The following is a 24,133-nucleotide window of genomic DNA, read 5'->3' as shown; positions in this document are numbered from 1 at the left end:
TCAAGAGGCTCTTTAGTTCTTCTAAATAAATTATTAGTAGCCAACTAGAAATTATTAGTAGCCAACTGGATAGAGGAATTGTCCCACCATAAAAATAATATATAGACTATGCAGAATTAGATATTTGATGATATCACACTACCCTATTCTGTCCAAAGCATGACTATGTAATATCTGAGTTTCATTTAAGAAAAGATAAAATCTTTAATGGGCTTCCCTTGAGGCTCAGCTGGTAAAGAATCCTCCTGCAATGCAGGAGACCTGGGTTTGATCCTTGGGTTGGGAAGATCCCCTGGAGAAGGGAAAGGCTACCCATTTCAGTATTCTGGCCTGGAGAATTCCATAGACTCTATAGTCCATGGGGTTGCAATGATTTTTAGTAGTGAAGATCCTCAAAATACTTCAACTGAGAAATGGGCCAAAGAAAATATTTTTTTCATTCATTCACCCAAGAACCATTTATTTAGTTTTGAGTTGCATGGCCATCCATACCCATCTAAAAGAGAGGCAGTAAAATTTCTTTCTAGCAGAGAACACAGTTTTGGTGAGGAAGAATGAAAGTGAAGATGTTCAATACAGTGAGCAGTCTGTACATAGAACTCCATGATCTTTTTGAGGAAATTTCATCAGTCCCACTTGGGGGAAGGGTCAGTCAAAGTGCACGGAACACCGCCAGTGCACAAGGGGGAACAAGTCCCAGTCTAGGCCAAACTCTGTCTCCCAGAAACTGGGATCTTTATACAGTGACTACATCTGAAAGCTCACAGGAACAATTCCTTTGCATTGGGAGGAGAGCTAGCCTGGTTCCTGCTCTAGTTCCCAACTTCTCCATCTCTGCTTCTTCAACACCTCCATTGACTCTGAATGCTACTCTATATCCTTCCAGTATACTCCTCCTTCTTTTTTAGAATTGAAGTATAGCAGATTTACAATGTTGTGTTAGTTTCAGGTATAGAGCAAAGTGACTTTTATGTGCATTCTTTTTCAAATTATTTTCCATTATAGGTGACTACAAGATAATGAATATAGTTCTCTGTGCTACATGGTAGGTGTTTGTTATTTATCATTTTATATATAGTAATGTGTATCTGTTATCCCAAAGTCCTAATGTATTCCCCCTCCGTTTCCTTTTGGTAACCATAAGTTTGTTTTCTATGTCTGTGAGTCTGTTTTTTTTTTTTAATAAATAAACTCACTTGTACCATTTTCTAGGTTCCATGTATGTGTTACCATATGATGTTTGTCTTTCTCTTTCCTGTTTCCATCATTTAGTATGATAATCTCTCAGAGGCCTACCATGCATAACAAAGACATTCTAATCATTTGAGTTTAGATCCCAGGGGTTTAGAGCTTACCTCCTAGGAACCTGTGACAAATGCCAGTCAAATTCAATAAAAGGGGGGCACCTCTGAAGAATCTAGAAAACATCCAATGAAAGAAGGAGCCAGTATTTGGATATCAACCAATTAGGTAATTTCAGCATCAGACTCCAAGAGCAAAAGTCAAGCAACCAGTTTCGGTGTTCTTGCCCCAAATGGTGCTGCCCTGACCCCAGGGAGAGGAAGTAGGGTTGAGATGGAAAAAGGAAAGAGGAAGAAATTATCTCTTCTTTTTCCACTGCTGATTTCTGAACATTGATTTGTTAGGGAGTACTTGGGGAGTGGAGACATTTTTATTGGAATAATGATTCATATTTTGTTTGCATTGGGCTAGGTTGCTAATTTCTGAAAATGTGATTGAGAGGGACTAGAAAGCTTTGTCCTCCACCCCATGTTTTCTTCAACACCAGAGACAAGAAATCCAATATCACAGGCTTGAAAAGGAATGGTGGGAGGGAAAGCAAAATTATTTCATGACTTTTCCTTTCACGGTCCAGCTAGTTCAAGAAAGTATCTGCAAATGTATTTCAGTCCCTTGGGAAATTGTGATTTAATTCTCCCTGGCTATGCTCAAGCTTTCACTTGCGTGTCTGCATGAACTTGGCAGGGGTAGCTGTAAGGCAAAATACTGGCTTGATTCACAATAGATTTTATAGATTCCCTCTAATGCTGAATTTCTACCATCAAATGTAGATATGAGGGTATCATTGTGATTCCCACGATGTGGGGATCCACAGAGGTAGTAACCAGCTTCCTTCACTCTTCAAACCCTTGGCGTTGGGGTTTATATTGCCTTTCTATGGACTCTGAATTTTTTAATTATATGGCTATGATTAGCATCAAATATTTACATATTACCTACCATATTGGTGGGCTTCCATGGTAGCTCGGTGGTAAAGAATCTGCCTACCAAACAGGAGACATGGATTGGATTCCTGGGTCAGGAAGATCCTCTGGAGAAAGAAATGGCAACCCACTCCAGTATTCTTGCCTGGAAAATTTCATGAACAGAGGAGACTGGCAGGTTGTAGTCCATGGAGTTGCAAAAGAGTCAGACATGACGCAGGGACTCTCTCTAAAGCCTGTGCAACTAACCACTGTTAGGCTGAATCTTATATAATCAAAACTATATTATGAGTATAAGACATCTAAAGGCTAATCTGTTTCAAATTCCTCATTATATATACATATATAATTAAAGCACAAAATCAAATAGCCTGTGAATGAGGATGGCTACAATGTAGCAAGTCCAATCTCACACACTTTTACAATGCTCTTTCACCTTGTGACTACTTCACAAACTTTTGTTTGTAGTCTTGCTGGAATCTGCTATATAAAACTGATAAAAGTGTCAATATGCTATTATTCATGAAAGAGGGAAATCAGAGCCACACCTGCTCCCCACCCCCATTTCCTATATGACTTGACATTTCTGTGTTTTTTTGTACTTCCCTCTTTAGAGTTATCTTTTCAATTTAGCAATTGTAATATTATGTACTTCTAATTTTCACCCTACTCATGATTTTTTTTCTACCTTACTTTGGGGAAGGGCACTGTTACTCTTCCTCCACCCACATTTTAAATATAGAGGTAGGGTGCGGCTTTAGATGATAGCACTGCATGGAGGAGAAATTGAGCAAAGTGAAAGTCGCTCAGTCGTGTCCTACACTTTGCGACCCCAGGGACTATACAGTCCATGGGATTCTCCAGGCAAAGGTACTGGAGTGGATAGCTGTTCCCTTCTCCAGGGGATCTTCCCAACCCAGGGATTGAACCCAGGTCTCCCACATCGCAAGTGGATACTTTACCAGCTGAGCCGCCACTTGTAAGGTGAGTAGTAATTTAACAGACTTGTAGTTTAAGAGACTTGTAAGATGAGTATAATTTAACAATGAAGAGGAAATGCATGATGGATTACCTCAGGAGAAGGAGTGTGCTAAATAAGGGTTCATTCAGGTTACTCTGTTGTTGAAGTGAAAAGACAAGAGAACATATAACTTCAGATTTAAATAATATATACCTTTCTTATTAATTAAAATAGTGAGTATCTTTACTTCCTTCACTGTCTTTAAAGAGCTATAACGTTCCCAGTGGGACTTGAAGTCATTTTTTAATGAGACAAAGAATCACTGAACCTAATTAACCTATTATTAAGAAAACTAAAGGAATGTATATCATTTTTACTTCAGGCAGAGAGAGAAGCTACGGAGATGCACTTTACCATTCAGCTGTGGGAACTGATACGGTATAACTACTGGAAGCCAACAGAACAAGATATGAACATAGTCTGGTGTTATCTGTCTCTCCTATGCATATTTGAAAGTGTGTCAATCACTCAGTCCTGTCCAACTCTTTGCAAGCCCGACTGTAGCCTGCCAGGTTCCTCTGTTCATGGAATTTAGGCAAGAATACTAGAGTGGTTAGCTATTCCTTTCTCCACAGGATTTTCCCAACCCAGTCATTGAACCTAGGTCTCCTGCATTTCAGGCAGATTCTTTATCATCTGAGCCACCAGGGAATTGTTGTCAATTCAGACCTTAATATATGGACATAGATTTGGTGGCTGGTGTCAGTATTTTCCTTCCCTCTGATCGCTTCTTAAGCTGCTCATAGAAATAGTCATTTGCTGTCCCAGTCATAAAGGTAAGGAAAGAATCCTTTTTAATGACTAGATAATAACTAACCAGTGAATTGCCAAATCACTCAAACTAGGTTAAGCATGTAAGAAACATGAGGTAATACCTTACACTTAAGGATGGAATAGAGCTATACATAATGGAGAATATATATAGATTTTCAATTATTAAGCAAATTTAAGATCATATCAAATATATTTACACACAAGCAGATTTGTTTATATTTCCTGGGTATAAGAATATTAAAATATAGTCATTAGATACTCTGTAACAGTGAGGACAGTTTTCTATATAAACTGAACATATGTTTACATGTCTTTGGAATTCTTAACAAACATGAGAATATGAACAGTCTTTCAATATAATGACCTCCTACTCCACTAAAAACCTTAGGGGCCATCAATAATTACAATGTAATTATACATGTGTGAGTGTATACAGAGTCATGCACAAAACAACTCAGATATGTGCATGAAATTGTCAACAGGCCTTTGATACTTTATGACAGTGATAAGAAACCTTCATTATGTAATAGCTTTCTACAAAATAAATATTCTTTATATTTTATTACTACCAGAAAATTGTCTCTTACGTTACCAAGATGGCTCATGAATTCACTAAAGTACAAAGACATTTTTAAAAAAGCAACACTCTACTTTGAATAATGAATTTCAATAATGGCAGTGTAAGAAAATGTCTGAAAGATGGCAAAATATATATTTTAGCACTGTATCTATAAGTGCAAGTAAGGCACTCTGATTTTACCCGTCAGTATGGGTTTTTTGTTTCAATTTATAAAGACCAAATTCACATTTTTGAAGTGAGTTATTATTGCATATCTTCATTTAAGGTCAAGCAAAATTTTGAACATGTTAATCAAAGAGAATACTTATTGTCATATCTCACTTCTGACATTTAAGAAAAACTCTTCATGCAAATGAAGGATGTGACTAAACTTCCAAGGGAGTATATCAAATACTTAACACAGAAATACAATGAGCTCCTCTATATTGACTGAAGTCCTTCATGTGCCTCCTCTCAAGTGCAAATGAGACTTAGATTTCTTCTCTTTGAAGTAGAGCTACCCTTGTCCATACACTGCTTAAAGCATACTGATGTCTATCATGAATGAAAATTAAAGTATCACTTTAAAACATATCCAGGCACAGGATTTTTGTTTCTTACAAAAATATATCCAGTGCAGAAAGGATGTTAAATTCATCAAGCTATTTTCTGTAACTTGTAATTGCCTTTTAAAAACTTAAAATATCAGTTCATTTTTCCCTAAGATAATTTCCCTCAAATACTTAACTTTGTTATTGCATCTGATTTTTAATGATTTACTGCCTATTTTGCTGTACTTTATAGTCTATTTATTTTAAAAATTGTGCTTCATCAAATAGGAACCTTAATTGGATGTAACTGGGATGGAGGTGTTCTCAGTCCTATTTTATGAATCTTCAAGGCAGGAGATAATAGCAAATAAGCACTAAAACCTGCAGTGTCACATGCCCTTCTCTCCACAGCAATGACCTTGGTCAGGAAGCTGTCACAGTCAGATTTTTCAACTGCTCACTTTCACCAGAGTTTACATTGCTAGAGGGATCACTCTAAATGTAAAGTCTTTTATTTGTCTAAGAGCCCTTTGGCAATCATGGGCAGCAAAAAATAGTACCTTGTTTAATCAAAGAATGTTTTCCCAAAACCCAAATAAATAAGTATAACCAGAGTTCTAGACAAGATTAGAATGGCAGAGAGCGAACAGGGCGCCTGCTCTATTCTTGTGTAGTAAATATTTGTTTAGCTTTTACTATGGCCCATCACAAAATGGTGCTGTTAACTCAAAAGTGAGTAGAACATGTCATTTGCTCTTGGAGATCCCCTCAGAGTCTACTCCTTTTATTTCCAAAGTTTATATTTGATCACATCATTTATTCCCTTTTCAAATTTAATTGACCTATAACAAACTAGAGAGAATCATACAATTTCAAATAAAATACTGTTAGTTCCATGAAGTAATATCATGAACTTGTTATCTAATCCTGATTTATTGTACAATGAACAGAAGAACAAGGAAACGTCAACTCTTGTTTTATAACATACCTTAATTTCTATGAAGTGCTTTGTTTTGGATCATAATTATTCTAGCACCACAACAACTCTGACTATTATTGCTTATCCAGTACAAGTCCATGAGATACTGAAATCCTTCATATGACACAACCATTAAGGAAACTTTACTACATTTCTGTAAAATGTCATATGCGTATTGTTGCAGATCAGTTTCCCTGGGAAACAGACTCAGATGGAGATTTGTGTGCTGGAAATTTAATAGGAAGTGCTCTTAGGATCAACTCCCAGGTGAAGAAAAGAAAGCAGAACTAGTGGGATGACGTTGGGCTGCTGGATGCTGACAACAAAGACCTCAGTTGATCCACTGGTGGTTCTAAACCTAGGATGGCTTATACACTTATCCCTGGTTACAGCTTGGTAGCCAGATATTTACATACTTCACAACACCCTGTATTGGGACACAGATGAGCCAGAAAAGGGGATATCATATTCAACAGGCAAATCTCTTCATCAGTGGACAGTCACCAGAGGAGAAAATGGTGAGGTACAATTGTCAATGCTCCCAGCATGCAGAGAGATTTATGCTGTGGTTCTATAAGGTAGAGAGGAGTGATATCACAGTAAAATACCACAGCTTCCCTAATATACAAACAATATTCTTTTTCTTGAATTTTTGGAATTAAAAGTCAGGATACAATTGTTCACTGAAAATCCAAACTCTTTGACATATACAGAAATCCTGGTGCCCTGATAGCACCAAGACATATAATTCATCAAATAGTACATTCTGTTTCATTCCCCCCCATACATAATTATTTGTCCTTAATATTATTTGTGCACTTTGCTTAAGGCTAAGTGAGTAGCAACTAGAGAAATTTCAGTTAGTCTTAACGTCTCCTGTTAAAGGAAGGGAAATATCTCCCCAAGTCAGAGTGGATGTAACCAATCAGACCATGAGCAGCTATTGAAGTCTTGGCAGGAGTGTGATGCAAAAAGAGAACATGTTGACACCCTTTATCCATAGACTAGCAAATACAATTCTTTTTTTCTTTCCAGTTCATGTCCAACTATTTGGGCAGATAAGACAGTAAACATGAATCAATTTTCTTGGATAAGTAAAAGTTATTCATTATGAAATAGAAGGATGGAATGAAACAAAAAGGAGAATGGATGCTGAAATAATAATTTGAAAACTTAACAATTAATTTAAAAAATTAATTGACTATATGATAGAATATTAAAAAGGAATTTCTGAACAAGATAAAGGAAGCATAGTGCATTAAATAACTGGATCCCATGGAAATGTTCCTAGTTAGTGGAGTATCACTGGGTATGTTTCCAGAGAAAGACTCACAGAGAGCTGTGAACAAAGTCAGGTTAGAGACTAAAGCCCAGGACTGAACACTGAGTCAGAAGTGTGGAATAGGTTCAACCACAGCATGACGGACTTAGAAACAACCAGTAAAGTTCAATTAAAGAAAAAAAAAATCAATCCTTTGCAATATCTAGGATCCAATGAGTAAACAGAAGCTGAAGATTAAATATGGTGCAGATCATAGACCATCAGTAAATCTCTCAGAAGAATAAATGGTGCTATTAAGCACAAGCCCATTAAAAGACTGTGACACTTGTTCACAATCCAGAAACTATCCTAGCATCTCAAACATGCAAGCATTGAAGGATGTCAAATATTTTAGAAAGGACCTGACTTTAAACAACAGAGAATGTAGAGGAAAATGTAACTTGATGTACAAGGAAAGACAGGAAAAAAAAAAGATTATTTTTTATTGTGTACCTCTTTATTGGATATTTGCTAAGCACTCTACATAATTATATCTTTTCATTTTTGTAAAAATGAGATTGGCATAATTATGCTCATTTTACATTTGACAAAACTGAATTGGTACACTCAAGTAACTTGCCTAAGTGGACAGCCAGTAAGTAATAAACCAGATTTCAGAGCTTGTATTCACAGGACCTAGGAACAAAGTTCATGGGTTGCTTTTTTTTCTTTATAATTTCTCTCCTATTCCTCTGAAAACAAACACTTAATATTTTAAATGTTTTATTGCACTCCAAACTATAAAATAACTTTTGACAATGTTTATAATCATATGACTGGTATTCATTTTTATCACAGTATCTATGTGTCCACTTGAAAAATCTGAAGGAAAATGTACTGACCAAACATTATAACTATGGCATAAGTCTTTATATGTATATTGAGAAATATAGGGGAAAAAAAACATACTTATGTTTTTCCATATTTATTTAGAACCACAAACTGTGATACTATTTGCGTGGCAAGCGTGAAACTAAAAACTAAAAGAAAATGTAATTTTTCTGGAAGAAAGTGGCCCCATTTGAGAAGATTGGAATTTTTACCCAATAGTTTTTATGTGAATTACCCTTCAGAGTAGCTGGTTGGATAGCAAATCAAAAGAAGTCACTTGATATTGGAGACAGCATGGTAAATTTATATATCCTGGAAGTGACTTAGCTATTTCATAATTTAATTAAGGTAGGAAATGGAAGTATTATCTCTGCCAAGTGATATCATCACTTCTGAATCACTGGTCCTTCTTCAATATTTTGAAGTAGGTCAGGGTGCCTGTCTCAGCTGTGCCACTTTCTCTCAGTAGATACCTGCATAGAAGTATTGTACTCCTCAGTAGCCAAGTTTCTAAGCTTCCATTTAAGGATGCGTTGAGAATTAAAGGAGAATTTCTATCTTGTGATGAATGCCATTTTGGAAACAAGAAAGGCAGTTGATATATTCAAAGTCATGAATCATTTCTTTCTTAAGTAGGATGTTGATTGGAAGAAAAGTCTTGTCACTCTGAGCTCAGATGACAAACTTGTGGTGTTGTGTATTACATCTAATTCTGCTGTGTGAATGACAGGTACAACTCCAGATGGCTTTGTGACTCATTCTTTTCATGTGAATATCCATTGGCATCATTGCCTCTGCTAATGAGACAAAAATGTGTTTTCCCTACAGATTGAAATCTCAACTTCACAATCAGGGTCAGGAGAAAGTCTGGATTAAAGAAAGCTCTAAAAACTGAAGGATAATATAAAATTAATGTTCTTGCTTAGTACACAGATGGTGAGTGGATTTTAAACAATAGGATATGTCTTAAAACTTATTTTGGGGGATAAATATTATTTGTTTTGTGAAAAGATTGGATGAAAGATTTCTTTTAGTGTTTTTCTGTCTTAGGTCTTTATGACCACATTTATGAGATCCATCTTTCCTTTTTTAAGACTCCGAGGTCACCATTATGGATGCTGTTAAAACAGCTATCCAGTGTTTTCCATGGTGCTACTCTGGAAAAGGAGAAAGAGAGCTCAATTATGCAAACTTTGCAAAGCTGGAAAAAGCACTTCTTCAAGATGGAATTGATAACTACAAAGTCTTGTCAATTTCTCTGTGGACAGAAATCTCCAGATACCCTAAAACAAAGAGCACTTTAAAATATTTCCTTTAGATGACTTTGGAATTGAAATATGAATTCATAATGCCTTCCTTGCTAATAGAGACAGCATCCATAATACAGCCCCTAACCAAATTGAGTTTAGCACTAAGGATACAGGAAAAAGGAAACATTCTGACATTAATTCAAAATAGTCAGGAAGAATTCTGCCATAATTTGACACAATTCTACCTTCATCAGAAAAAAATAAGTATGAAAGTTCCAAGTATATATGAAGTGATACTCATTTGTGAGTCAGGTTTTGTGTTTCCAAGGTCACGACACTTGAAAAATAGCATATTCGTTTATGTTGATTGCTATAAGTAGGAGGAGGTCCTTAGTTTCAGTGAAACAGCCAAGGAACTGTTACCCAAAATATTTAACTGTTCAGCATGATAACTTCTCTATTAAAAATAATAAAATTTTATGCAATTATAAAAATAATATGCATTTTTATATCATTTTATGATTCATGATAAATATTCTTATGAGTTCTGATGCCAACATTTTAAAAATAAGAAATAAGTAACTATGAGAGGTTCCTTGATTTGTTTAGGGTAACACAACTGGTAAATGCCAGATCTAGGATTTGAATGAGTGTTTTTTCCATCCAGAGCATGCACTGTGCTGTTATCTTGAAGGAGAGGTAAAGAGGGGTTCATATAGCATGAAGGGAAGGATTAATTCTAACTGGTTCTTCAGAGAAGATTTTAAAGAGAGTCTGTTTGAAGTGGGGCTTGAAATAAGAATAGAATTTAATAGGAAAGGAAAAGCATCCATTTCATTGTACAAAAATGCACAGAGAAGACAAGGTGTACCCAAAAGGACAGACTGAGTTGCCTGATGCAGCTCTTCATACGAGATTTTGAAAAAGTGTGATTAGGTTCATCTCCCTTTGGGAAAAGAGGAAAGGAAAAGAAGATAGACTTGGGCTGTGGAATTTCCTAAAGCATGTTATAATTAACTAAGTTTGGATAAAAGGAGAGATTAGAGGGAATATGGTTAGGTTGTAGACATCTTTGTTTTGCAACGTTCTATAAATCAAAGATAATTTGTAAAAATGAGAAATGCTAAAATTTTGAATACAATTAAGGTTTTTCAGTTTAGTTATGTTGGCTTTAAGTTGATAATAATTAAGCCCTCATTTTCTCTCAGTTGTTTCTTTAATAGTCATGACTGAGAGACCTCCAGTAGTTCAGTTTTCCTTACATGTTGGCAGAATTTAAGATCTTTCATTTGCTTTTTTCTCTAGCCGAGATTCAGATGTTCATCCTCATTTGGTTAAGCCAATCATTTAGGTCTCCAACCTATTTAGAGTTATTTTTCTTTTTTATGGCATCAGTATTTAGTGCAATTTTAACAACACCCCCCCTCCACACACATGCAGACATACAAGAAGAAATTTCTCCAACAAAATTGTTGTATGTCAACCAACATGCTTCGAAACTTAGGCTGTTGAGGACATGGATCCACTAAAGTATTCCTCAAACCACACCATCTAGTGGTTCTTATTTGGTGAGCTGAAAAGATATTTCTTATTTTTTAAGGTGTTTGATTTGGAGTTTTCTATGGCTTACAATGCAAAATATCCTACCTGATATATACCACCTTAGTAAAAGTAATGAGAAATCAGCCTTTTCTTCTGATGAGAATATTAAAGAAGACTATCATTTATCTAGTTAAATCAGACTATCATTATCTAATTAAATCAGAAAGTTTATAATAGGATCCAAAACATAAGATGCATAATATGTTGTAACAATAAATTAAGGATAAAAGTAAATACTTTTGATAAAAAGGGTGACTTACAATGGTAATGAAGAGTTTTCAATAATAGAAAATTACTCATTTTAGGAAGACAATTCGGACAGAATTTCTGTAGAAAAGTTAAAAAAAAATGAAGGAGAAATGTAAGATATATCAGACATGTGAGATTGGAGATGGCCACAGATTCTTAAAACTACAGGAAAGACAGCTGGCTAAGATGGCTGCCCATTTTTGACACTTTCTCCATTGTGAGTGTGGGCTTTATTGCCCTTCAGCCTGAAGCTGAGCTGGCATATAACGACCGTTGACCAAAATACGATTGCAGATACTGTGACAGTGCAGTGTGACAGTGGCAGTCCTGAGTCTGGTCTTCAAGAAGGCTGCTTGCTTCCTTCTTTCTCTCTAGGAGGATCCAAAGTTGTCATATCAGTAGTCCACTCTACTACTGAGACCACATAAGGAAAAGGAATCCTTGGCATTAACCGTGAAGAGGGAGGGTAGTCAAAATGAGCCCATTATTCCAGCTGTCTCAAATATCAAGCATATGAGTGAAGCAATCCTGGACTCTCCAGAATAACTCAATATCTAGTCCAATAGCATCAAGTAATCTCTGATGACACAAGGAACAGAATTGCCCAAATTCCTGAATAGCAAAATGGTGAGATAAAATGATTGTTGCTGGATGCTTCTAAATTTTTGGATAGGATTTGTTGTTGTTGTTTTTAATCATTTTAAATAAATGAAACAGGCATAGTTGCTGATTTTGAGGTTTTTGTGGTAATTTAGACCCAAGGTACCAATGGACTAAATTAAAGCATTAAGTTAAAATAGGCATATACTCAAGAGAAAGTGAAAATGGATAGAAATTTATGACAAATTAAATTGTGAGAGGCAAGTTTAAGAGAGGCCCTAGATGATAATTGATGATAGCCTGGAAGGCAGGGTTTTATCAATTGTTTTAACCTATATCTGGAACTGAGTAGAAAGAACACATTTATAGGAAAGAGATGTACAATAAGTTTTAAGAGAAAGATTGTAGGATTTTAGAGCTCAGAAGATGAAGAAAGCTGGAAATAACATTTGGAAGTCACAGGTAAGGCAAACTGTTCAAACCATAGGAGTAGTTGGTAATGTGCAGGACTGCAGATTGAAAAGAGGAGAAATACATGTAATTTTAGAGGAAGTTCAATTTCAGGGGAATGTAGGAATCAAAAAACTGATTATAATATTTTTCCTTATTAAGATAAAGTTTTGCCTTCTCTTACCATGACCAGCTCATAATTTATTCCAAGTCAAAACTTTTCCTTATAGGGGTTATAAAGACCATCATTTTTCTAAGGTCTAGCAGAGCCTTACAGAAATCCTTAGACCCTGGAAACTCTGAAATGATTTGAATAAATTTGGCTTCAAGGATGAACCAAAAATACTAGATTAATTATCAAAAAGTTCATTCAGATGATATCATCACAAAACAGTTGAACTGTTTTGCAATAAGAATGAATATAAACATAAATAAGAACAAAACTGGCCATTACTCAACATCTGTTTTCTCTATGTACAAGGATATTACCAAGTTACAGACACCCAATGTGTAGAGACAATCATGTGTTAAATTCTGTTTTAATGCATGTATAAATGGGCAGCTGGAGAAATTGTTGCTCTAGTTCATTCATGTAGAAAGTGTTAATTTTAGTCTATTTTGTTGGATTCTGCTCAAATTCCCAGAAAAACTCAATCTCTTTAAGTCAACTTATTGTAAAGATAATAGCTTTCTTATTTATCCTGTTGGAAGTCAGCTAAAAACAGTGCAATTTTGTTTTCTGTGCTTATTTACCTACAAAAAACTATATGCTTTATATAATAAAAAGTCAACTATGTAACCTAAGTGATTTCTCAATTGAACTGCACTTGCCTTAGAAACATATGTCTTTAATTTAGGCTTTGACTTAAAATATAAAAATGTGTCAAATCCATAATTTTATGTTTCATTTTATTCCACTTTTATAATTTGATGTATTTTCTACAATATTTAAAATTCCCCTAAAGTATTTCAAAATAACTTTAAAAATGGCTGATACATAGCTTGTCGAAGAATATTTGAATTATTTTTCCAAAAGTACTTTCAGACAAAAGTTTTAGTCTATTTCCATCAATATTCTTTTAATGGAAATAAATCATACTACTGGAGGTAAAGTATTCTCCCATTGAAGTAAATTATCAGTTCAAGGTGTCCTTGAAGCCTCAGAAATTTGATGGCCATATCTATGGCTGAGTAAGTAAGATTTTACAGATATTTTTGATTATGATGAAGTCAGTGTGAATGGCAAGTCCAACAATAAACACTGTAGGTCTAGAGGGGAAATAATAGTGTCATCAGTGGAACCCTCTTATAGCACTAACAAACTGATATTTCTGGGAAAAATGTCTATATCACATTTTGTAAGAGTAACATCAGACTTAAAGATATTGTTGTTGTTCAGTCACTAAATTGTGTTTGACTGTGCAACCCTGTGGACTGTAGCATGCCACGCTTCCCTGTCCCTCACTATCTCCTGGAGTTTGCTTAGATTATGTTCATTGAGTTGGTGATGCTATTTAACCATCTCATCTTCTTCATGGATCACAACTTGTGGTGAAGGGGCTTGCATGACTCACTGAAGTTATGAACCATGCCATACAGGGCCATGTGTTATGGACAGATCATGGTGAAGAGTTCTGACAAAATGTGGTCTACTGGAGGAGGGAATGGCAAACCACTCCAGTATGCTTGCAGCGAGAACCTCATGAACAGTATGAAAAGGCATAAAGCTATTATACCAGATTAAATTTAAGAATTGCCTACTATTCTGATCACTCATAAGTGTCTATAATTATACTTAAACTGAAAACTTTCATGCAGTGGTCTTTCTGTATAAGACTTCTGCTATTTTTTTGTCTTCACATACACATGTGTACACACACAGTCTAATGACAAAAAAGTGACAAGACTTAATTCATAATATATAGTCATTAAAAATAGATAATAAAATTGATGTTATATGCATAGATGGAAATGTTTAACATAATTATATTATGTCACTATAATATAATTATATTTAGTTTTACATGATTTGGGTTATGCTGATTTGAATAAGCAAAAGGAAATGTATATACAATCATTTTCATCAATTCATAGTATATAGTCATATATATTTTTCACCTCAATCATGGACATATACTGATTGTGGATAATCATCTACAAATGAAAATTTCCAGTGCAAAATTTTAAACCATTTACATAAAATAATTCATCTTGAAATAATATGAGATATTTTCTCCTTTCTATCACAAAATTACATGACAAGCAGTTATATACCTATAAAACAAAATAATATAAAAAGTTGAATATGTGATTCAACATGCAACTTTTATAACATCTTATGTAGATTCAGACCAGGACCTCTTCTCTAGGTCTTAAACTCAAGCACCATTTGGACTGACTGCCATTGCAAAGTGAAGTCGCTCAGTCGTGTCTAACTCTTTACAACCCCATGGACTGTAGTCTTACCAGGCTCTTCCACCCATGGGATTTTCCATGCAAGAATACTGGATTGAGTTGCCATTTCCTTATCCAGGAGATCTTTCTGACCCAGGGATTGAACCTGGGTCTCCTATTACACCAAATGGTAAAAAGAAGGGTAGTTGCGATCCTTACCTCATGTGTCAACTTGACTGGACTAACGGATACCCAGATAGCAGGTGAAAGTTTGTTTCTGAGTTTGTCTGCAAGGCAGTCTCCAGAAGAGATTAGCATTTGGATTAGTAGTGTAGTAAAGAGAATTGCCCTCACCAATGCAGGTGGGCATCCCCCAGTCTCTTGAAGGCCTGACTAGAACAAAAATAGTTTTCACTAAACTAACAGGGAGAGGAAGAGCTAACTGGTACTCTCTGACTGAGCTGAGACATTCATCTCCCATCTACTTGGTTCTCACAGTTTCAGAATCAGCATGGTACTTATACCATCGGCTTCCCAATTCTCTGTATAATCGTTAGGGATTTGAGTAAGAAAATACCTGAATGGTCTAATGGTTTTCCCTACTTTATTCAATTTAAGCCTGAATTTGGCAATAAGTGGTTCATGATCTGAGCCACAGTCAGCTCCCAGTCCTGCTTTTGCTGACTGTATAGAGCTTCTCCACCTTTGGCTACAAAGAATATAATCAATCTGATTTTGGTATTGACCATCTGGTGATGTCCGTGTGTAGAGCCATGTCTTGTATTGTTGGAAGAGGGTGCTTGCTATGACCAGTTCGTTCTCTTGGCAGAACTCTATTAGCCTTTGCCCTGCTTCGTTCTGTACTCCATGGCCAAATTTGCCTGTTACTCCAGGTGTTTCCTGACTTCCTACTTTTGCATTCCAGTCCCTTATAATGAAAAGAACATCTTTTTTGGGTGTTAGTTCTAGAGGGTCTTATAGGTCTTCATAGAACTGTTCAACCAATTCTTCAGCATTACTGGTGGGGGTATAGACTTGGATTACTGTGATATTGAATGGTTTGCCCTTGGAAACAAACGGAGATCATTCTGTCGTTTTTGAGACTGCATCCAAGTACTGCATTTTGGACTTTTTTGTTAACTATGATGACTACTCCATTCCTTCTATGGGATTCTTGCCCGCAGTAGTAGATACAATGGTCATCTGAGTTAAATTCACCCATTCCAATCCATTTTAATTCACTGATTCCTAAAATGTCGATGTTCACTCTTGCCATCTCCTGTTTGGTCTTTTCCAACTTATCTTGATTCATGGACCTAACATTCCAGGTTCCTATGAAATATTTCTCTTTACAGCATTGGGCTTTGCTTCCATCACCAGTCACATCCACAACTGGGTGTTGTTTTTGCTTTGGCTCCATCTCTTCATTCTTTCTGGAGTTATTTCTCCACTGATCTTCAGTAGTATATTGGGCACCTACTGACCTGGGGAGTTCATCTTTCAGCATCCTATCATTTTGCCTTTTCATACTGTTCATGGGGTTCTAAAGGCAAGAATACTGAAGTGGTTTGCCATTCCCTTCTCCAGTGGACCACATTTAGTCAGAAATCTCCACCATGACCCATCCGTCTTGGGTGGTCCTACATGGCATGGCTCATAGTTTCATAGAGTTAGACAAGGCTGTGGTCCATGTGATTAGATTGATTAGTGTTCTGTGATGGTGGTTTTCAGTCTGTCTGCCCTCTGATGGAGACAGATAAGAGGCTTATGAAAGCTTTCTGATGGGATAGACTGACTGAGGGGGATACTGGGTCTTGTTCTGATGGGTGGGGCTATGCTCAGTAAATCTTTAATCCAATTATCTGTTGAAGGGTGGAGCTGTGTTCCCTGCTGTTACTTACCTGGGGTCAAACTATGGTGGAGGTAATGAAGATAATGATGACCTCCCTCAAAAGATCCCAGGCATGCACTACTATAGTCTCTGCCCCCAACCTGGACATGGAACTGGACATGGGACAACAGACTTGTTCCAAATAGGAGAAGGAGTATGTCAAGGCTGTCTATTGTCGCCCTGCTTATTTAACTTATATGCAGAGTACATCATGAGAAGCACTGGGCTGGATGAAGCACAAACTGGAATCAAGATGGTCAGGAGAAATATCAATAACATCAGATATGCAGATGACACCACCTTTATGGCAGAAAGTGAAGAAGAACTAAAGAGCCTCTTGATGAAAGTGAAAGAGGAGAGTGAAAAACTTGGCTTAAGCTCAACATTCAGAAAACTAAGATCATGGCATCCGATCCCATCACATCATGGCAAATAGATGGAGAAAGAGTTGAAACAGTGGCAGGCTATTTTTTGGGGGCTCCAAAATCACTGCAGATGGTGATTGCAGCCATGAAATTAAAAGACGCTTACTCCTTGGAAGAAAAGTTATGACCAACCTAGATAGCATATTAAAAAGCAGAGACATTACTTTGCCAGCAAAGGTCCATCTAGTCAAGGCTATGGTTTTTTCCAGTAGTCATGTATGGATATGAGAGTTGGACTGTAAAGAAAGCTGAGTGCCAAAGAATTGGTGCTTTTGAACTGTGTTGTTGGAGAAGACTCTTGAGAGTTCCTTGGACTGCAAGGAGATCCAACCAGTCCATCCTAAAGGAGATCAGTCCTGAGTGTTCATTGGAAGGACTGATGTTGAAGCTGAAACTCCAATACTTTGGCCACCTGATGCGAAGAACTGCCTCATTAGAAAAGACCTTGATACTGGGGAAGATTGAGGGCAGGAGGAGAAGGGGATGACAGAGGATGAGATGGTTGGATGGCATCACTGACTCAATGGACATGAGTTTGAGTAAGCTCTGGGAGTTGGTGATGGACAGGGCAGCCTGGCATGCTGCAGTCCATGGGATCGCAAAGAGTTGGACACAACTGAGAGACTGAACTGAACTCCCAATTCTCAGGCCTTTAGACTCAGCCTGAATTACATCACTGGTTTTCTGGGTTCTATAGCTTCCAAATAGCAGATTGCAGGATTTCTTGACTTTCATAATCACATGAACAAATTCCTAGAGTAAATCCCCTTTTATATATCTCTATATATCCTAGTAGTTCTGTTTCTCTGGAGAAATCAGACTGAAACAGCAGTCCCAAAAACTATTCCAAGATATCCAAGGAGTTGAAGGTTACTATCAAATGATAGGTCAACACTATCAAATGTGTTTCCAACACACACCCCCTCAACTACCTGGGAATATTACTATGTTAATAAGATATTAATATAAACTGTACAATAAATTATATGACATAATTTGCCTGGTTCCCCAAGGCCAGAGGGGCTTCCTGGACAAAGGAATTTCTGTTTTAAAACAGGGAAAGCATCAGGAAAGCTGGAAGAAGTTGGTTGCCTTATATTACACAAGTGTTTAAAGAGAAAACACAGCTTTGAAAAGGGCTTGGGTAAAGACTACATATGCAAACTGAGCTTCCAGACTTGACTAGATTCAAGGGCTGAGATAACCTGGCACTTTCTAAACTACTAGGACAGCAGTAATCACTGGCCCTCTGAAGTTGCAGAAAATCTTTAGGATTCAGAGTGACAAGAAACCTATGGACAGTAGCTATTGAATGTAATTTAGACCAATACATAAAGAAACAGGGTTCACTATTAATGACCTTGATTGGTAATCTTAGTGAGGCAGAGAGATCCTGCAGGGCCAGTGAAAAGGCAAGGAATAAAAACTTATGAGAAAGTGAGCATTTTCTAATTGTCAGGCATATGCCCAGTGTTTTATATGTATTATCTCATTTGAGCCTCAGAGCAATCCTATGAGGTAAATACAATTATTTACTGTTACAAATATGGAAATCTAATCTTAGAGATTTTAAGTCCCTTGCCATAAGACACACAAAAGCAGAAAGAGAACATGAACCCAAATAGTCTTTCTCAAGTCTACATTTACAACAGTGAGGTGAAAGTCTTGGTTCCACTGTTCATGAGATAGTTTAAGAGATGAATGTGTTCTAAGCCACTTCAGTTGTGTCCAACTGAATTCAGCATTACCAGCTGAATGGACATGAGTTTGAGCAAACTCCAGGAGATGGTAAAAGACAGGGAAGCCTGGTGTGCTGCAGTCCATGGAGTTGCAAGTAGTCAGACATTACATATCTTGAGCATGAACAACAATCTTGAGCAAGTAATTTAACCTCTTGAGCTTCAATTTTCTCTTCTATAAAAGGAAATGAACATACTAACCAAAAGAGTTTCATGAGTATTAAGTGTGAGTAGTTTTGAGAATTATATGGAAATAAAGGATAAGTAAATGCATAAAAAAATCTGTGACCCAGAGTTTAGCATATAGTGGACAATTATCAAATGTCTTTTACTAATGCATTATTAACATATATGTACATATATATGTGACCTTCCCAGGTAGGGCTAGTGGCAAAGAACTGACCTGCCAATTTAGGAGACATAAGAGACATGGGGGTTCGATCCCTGGGTCGGGAAGCTCCCTTGGAGGAGGACATGGCAACCCACTCCAGTCTTCTTGGCCAGAGAATCCCGAGGATAGAGGAGCACAGTAGGCTACAGTCCACAGTGCCACAAAGGGTTGGACACAACTGAAGTGGCTTAGCACACATGCACACAAACACACACATATATGTATATATGTAAATAGATTGATTGCTAAATTTTTTTTGCCTGAAGGTTTTGGACAACTGGATCATCTAATAACAGTGAAATGCCAAGGTTTCCTGCAGGGGATATCAAGGAATCCTAAGTTGCTTACTGTTTAGTGACTACTAGGTTCTTTAGGATCATATTGAGATAGCACAGGTCATATTTATAGTCTCTTTTTGAAGTTTCCTATTTTATATGAAGTACGAATTCCTTCTATATGTATAAAATTCTAACTGTTGTATTTTATAGATGGCCTGAGAAAAAGGGATCACTTTTAAAACTATAGGCTGTGAAATTGCCATTATCCTGGACTTGACCCTAGAATGATTATTTTTTTAATTAGATAAATTTCAGAGGAACTTCAGTGATGATGATATGATTATATATATATATATATTGAAAGGATTCAGAGAAGAAGAAACTGCAGAAATCAACAATTCTAAGATAATACTAAATATCATTTTTTCAGATCCTGTACTTGATTTGCTTGATTGAAGAATAAGCTTAGTTCATAGAACATAACAGAAGGAGAATAAAATTTGTCCTTTAAAAGTTCAATTTATGAAAGCTATCTCCATTTAGGTGAAGTACATACATATACTTTAATATATTTAAAGTACAAAACAGATACAACTGATTTTGTCACACAAACGAAAGCAACATCACCATTTTGTGGGTACTTTAAATATTTGAACACATTTGATTTTATATTCATAATAGTTCAAACAATTTTTTTCAAATAATCTCTTACTCAACTGCTTCATACTTGGACATGCTTGATACTCTGGACAAATATCTTTAATCACTTTTTAAATGAAAAATAGGTCTAGAGAATGAAATTTAAATCAAAACAACTTGCAGGATTAGGAGCTTTAAAGAAATATGATAAATCAACATCAGCGTGATCTTTCCTCATTTCATTCAAGTTTTGCTTGCTGTTCATTATCCAAACTCTGCTGCCTTGGTAATTATTTATGCTGTGAATTATTGTCATACTGTTAAATACAGTTTTGAAAACGACAAGACCAATCTTTTTTATTTATCGTCAACCAATCATCCTGCCTAGAGACAACAAAAGTAAATTATATTTCTGTTAAGCCTTTATTGAAGACATTGCATATTATCACTATACTTCTTAGAAGAGGGAAGTCAAAGTGAATCAAACAGCCAGAATTCCTTTTTCTCAAATACTCTTTAAAATATGTATGAAATTGCTTAAAACTAATATGCTATGCCACTAAAATAAGAAACAATAAATGAATTTCTGAACTTCATTCACACAGCTGCCTCTCCATCAGATATTCTCTCAGTTTCTCTTTTACTCCACAACTGAGTTCTTCCTTCAAGTGTATCTAATCTCTGATCATTACTCCCCTCCTTTGCTGCTACCACTCTGGTGAGAATCATTACTGTTCCCCTGAAGATTGTTGCAGTAAGCTTGTAACTCCATCCCTTCCTTTGGCTTCTGCCACCCTGCCATCCATTCTCTCAGACATAGTGGACACCATTAAAAACAAAACCCTTCACCTCAACACCCTGCAGTGACTTCTGAGCTCTGTGATATGCCATCGAAAGTCAACCTAAAAATCTACAGTTTAAGTGAAACTGTCAGTCACTCAGTCATGTCCAACTCTTTGTGACCCTATGGACTGTAGCCCACCAGGTGTCTCTGGCCATGGAATTCTCCAGGCAAGCATACTGGGAGTGGGTTGCCATTCCCTTCTCCAGGGGATCTTCCCAACCCAAGGATTAAACCTGGGTCTCTTACATTGCAGGTCAATTCTTTACAGTCTGAGCCACCACCTGAGTCTACAAGGTTACAGCAACTTCCACCCAACGCTGACTCTCCTTTAGGAAAGCACTCACTTTTACTTCAATGGTTATTTCTTTCTTTCAGGAAACCAGTGAGACTCTCCTGCTTTCTTCACTTCCTCACACCTAAGGTTTCTTCCTTTGAAGTCCTCACTGAATCTTGCATATTTATTCCATGCTGTCACACATACAACACACACACATACACATCTTCCTACTCTGTCTAAACACGTAATGCTTCATTTTTTCTTGTAGCACTTTATCATCATCTAGTTTATTACAATTATATTTATTTTTAAGGTCTTTCTCTCTCTCATAACTGAAATGTAAGCTACTCAAATGTGAGGATTCTTATCTGTTTTATTCATTAATGAATCTCCAGAACCTAGACTAGTGCCTGACACATAATATACATTCATTTTATGTTGAAATAAATCAATGTGGCTGAAAAATTAGAAAGTTCTACCCAGGACAGTGATCAGAGTAACTAGTGTCACTTTCCTCCATGAGGCTACAAACTTATCTATATCTGGACTCAACTATGTCTGTTATACAACTATACAATAGACTATAACAACTATGTCTGTTTTCTTCATTCAAAAGCAAATCCCTGCAACCTTCCTGTGCCCAGAATGAGCAAGTATGTACCTGAATCCAAGTTTCAATCTTCAGACTAAATACTTTTCTATCTACTAAACTCTCCTGTTAGTTCTATTCCCCCTTATCAAGTCTGCATTACAGAACCTACTTTAGCTAACCTTTTGTCTATCTGAGCTAACTTCTCTGCCTCTCTGTCTTTTTATTAAATCCATTTTAAAAAACAAACCTAGATTCACCAATTCCACAATAGATTTCCTCCAGGCTTAAATCTAGTCATTACTGGAGAATTTGGTCACAGTCTTACTAGCAATTCTACAACATGACTCTGGTCAATTGTGGTCAATTCTGTACTTGATATTTCTATTTGCAAGTCTTAAAACACTCAAACATGTAAATGAGAGCAAGCAATTAGGAAAGACTTAAGATATTTCTAGTGAAGGCCAGTAAAGGATTTAGAATTAATTAGGAGTAACAATTAAACAGAGTCCAAATCTACTTTAAAGATACCTAGAGAAAAATTTTAACATGTCCCTTGCATGTCATCTTTCAAGGTCTTCTGTTAAGAACTTATTTAGTGGTGAAACTGAAATTTCACAATTGGTAGCCTTTTACTATTAAACACAACTGGTAAAAAATAATCTCAAAACAAATGCACTAGTGATATAGCTTATAATGCAATTTAATAAAAGAATAAAAACTAAATTTAAACCAGTTTATTAGTATCCAATCAGAAAATTCAGAGAATGTGTGTTCATTGAATTCTTAGGAGTTAAATTATACCTTAAATATTTCTATGGCTGAAGCTGAGTTTTTTCTTCCTTTGTAAGGTATTTTATATTTCATAACTCACCAATCTTCCTCAGTGCCAGGTCTTAGGGACTTAACCCTAGAACAGAGGCAGTCTCATAAAAATTAAAGGCCAAGAGCACACTGCACTCCAATTTCCTATCACATCCCCCAGATACCCAAGAGTTTATTTCTTAAACCCCCTGTTCATTTTCCTTTTATTGTCAGTATCTCATGTGATAAGAGAAAACAAATGTAATCAATAACATCAGTAAACTTTGATAAATAAAATACATCACTATAGCAAATGGAAATAAAAGCGACAACCTTAAACACAAATTTAAAGTTGAATGGAATCTTACTAATTATATAATAAAATCAGATCAATAGAATTGAATTATACTAGATAGTATAGATATTACTTGATAAAAGAGTTAATAGATTAAATATCTACTGGACTTCTTCAAACTTAGTCTAATTGATATTTTCCAAACCCATCTTTAAATAGCTCAGGTTTTCAGATCGCTGCTACCCAATTAACAATTTGATCAATAGAGTAAGTTACCTAGAACACTAAATCTTCCATTACCTTTCAATATTTTTTAAATTGTATTTTTGAAACTTCCTACACAGATGGTAAAATACGTTTTTACTAATTATTGTATATTGTAAAAACACAGTGTAGTTCATACAAATAAAGAGGAGATTTTTCTGATCTTAACAGAAATATGTAAAATCATACATTCCTCAGTCAATTGAGAAAAACTTCCATCTTATCATACATAATAAAAATTTTAAAGACATATTTCAGTTCAGTTGACTCCTGTCACTCAGTCATATCTGAGTCTTTGCGACCCCATTGACTGCAGCACTGCAGGCTTCCCTGTCCATCACCAACTCCCAGACCTTACTCAAACTCGTGTCCATCGAGTCAGTGATACCATCCAACCAACTCATCTTCTGTCGTCCCCTTCTCCTCCCACCTTCAAGCTTTCCCAGCATCAGGGTCTTTTCCAATGAGTTAGTTCTTTGCATCAGGTGGCCAGAGTATTGGAGTTTCAGCTTCAGCATCAGTCATTCCAATGAATATTCAGGACTGATTTTCTTTAGGATTGACTGGTTGGATGTCCTTGAAATCCAAGGGACTCTCAAGAGTTTTCTCCAACACCATAGATCAAAACCATCAATTTTTGGTGCTCAGCTGTCTTTATAGTCCAACTCTCACATCCATACATGACTACTGGAAAAACCATAGATTTGACTAGACAGACTTTGTTGGCAAAGTAATGTCTCTGCTTCTTAATATGCTATCTAGGTTGGTCATAGTTTTTCTACAAAGGAGCGAGAGTCTTTTAATTGCATGACTGCAGTCACCATCTGTGGTGATTTTGGAGCCCCCCAAAATAAAGTCTCTCACTGTTTCTATTGCTTCCCTATCTTTTTG

This window comes from Odocoileus virginianus, chromosome 32 (assembly GCF_023699985.2).
Source record: "Odocoileus virginianus isolate 20LAN1187 ecotype Illinois chromosome 32, Ovbor_1.2, whole genome shotgun sequence".
NCBI lineage: Eukaryota > Metazoa > Chordata > Mammalia > Artiodactyla > Cervidae > Odocoileus > Odocoileus virginianus.
This window is presented reverse-complemented; position numbering follows the sequence as displayed.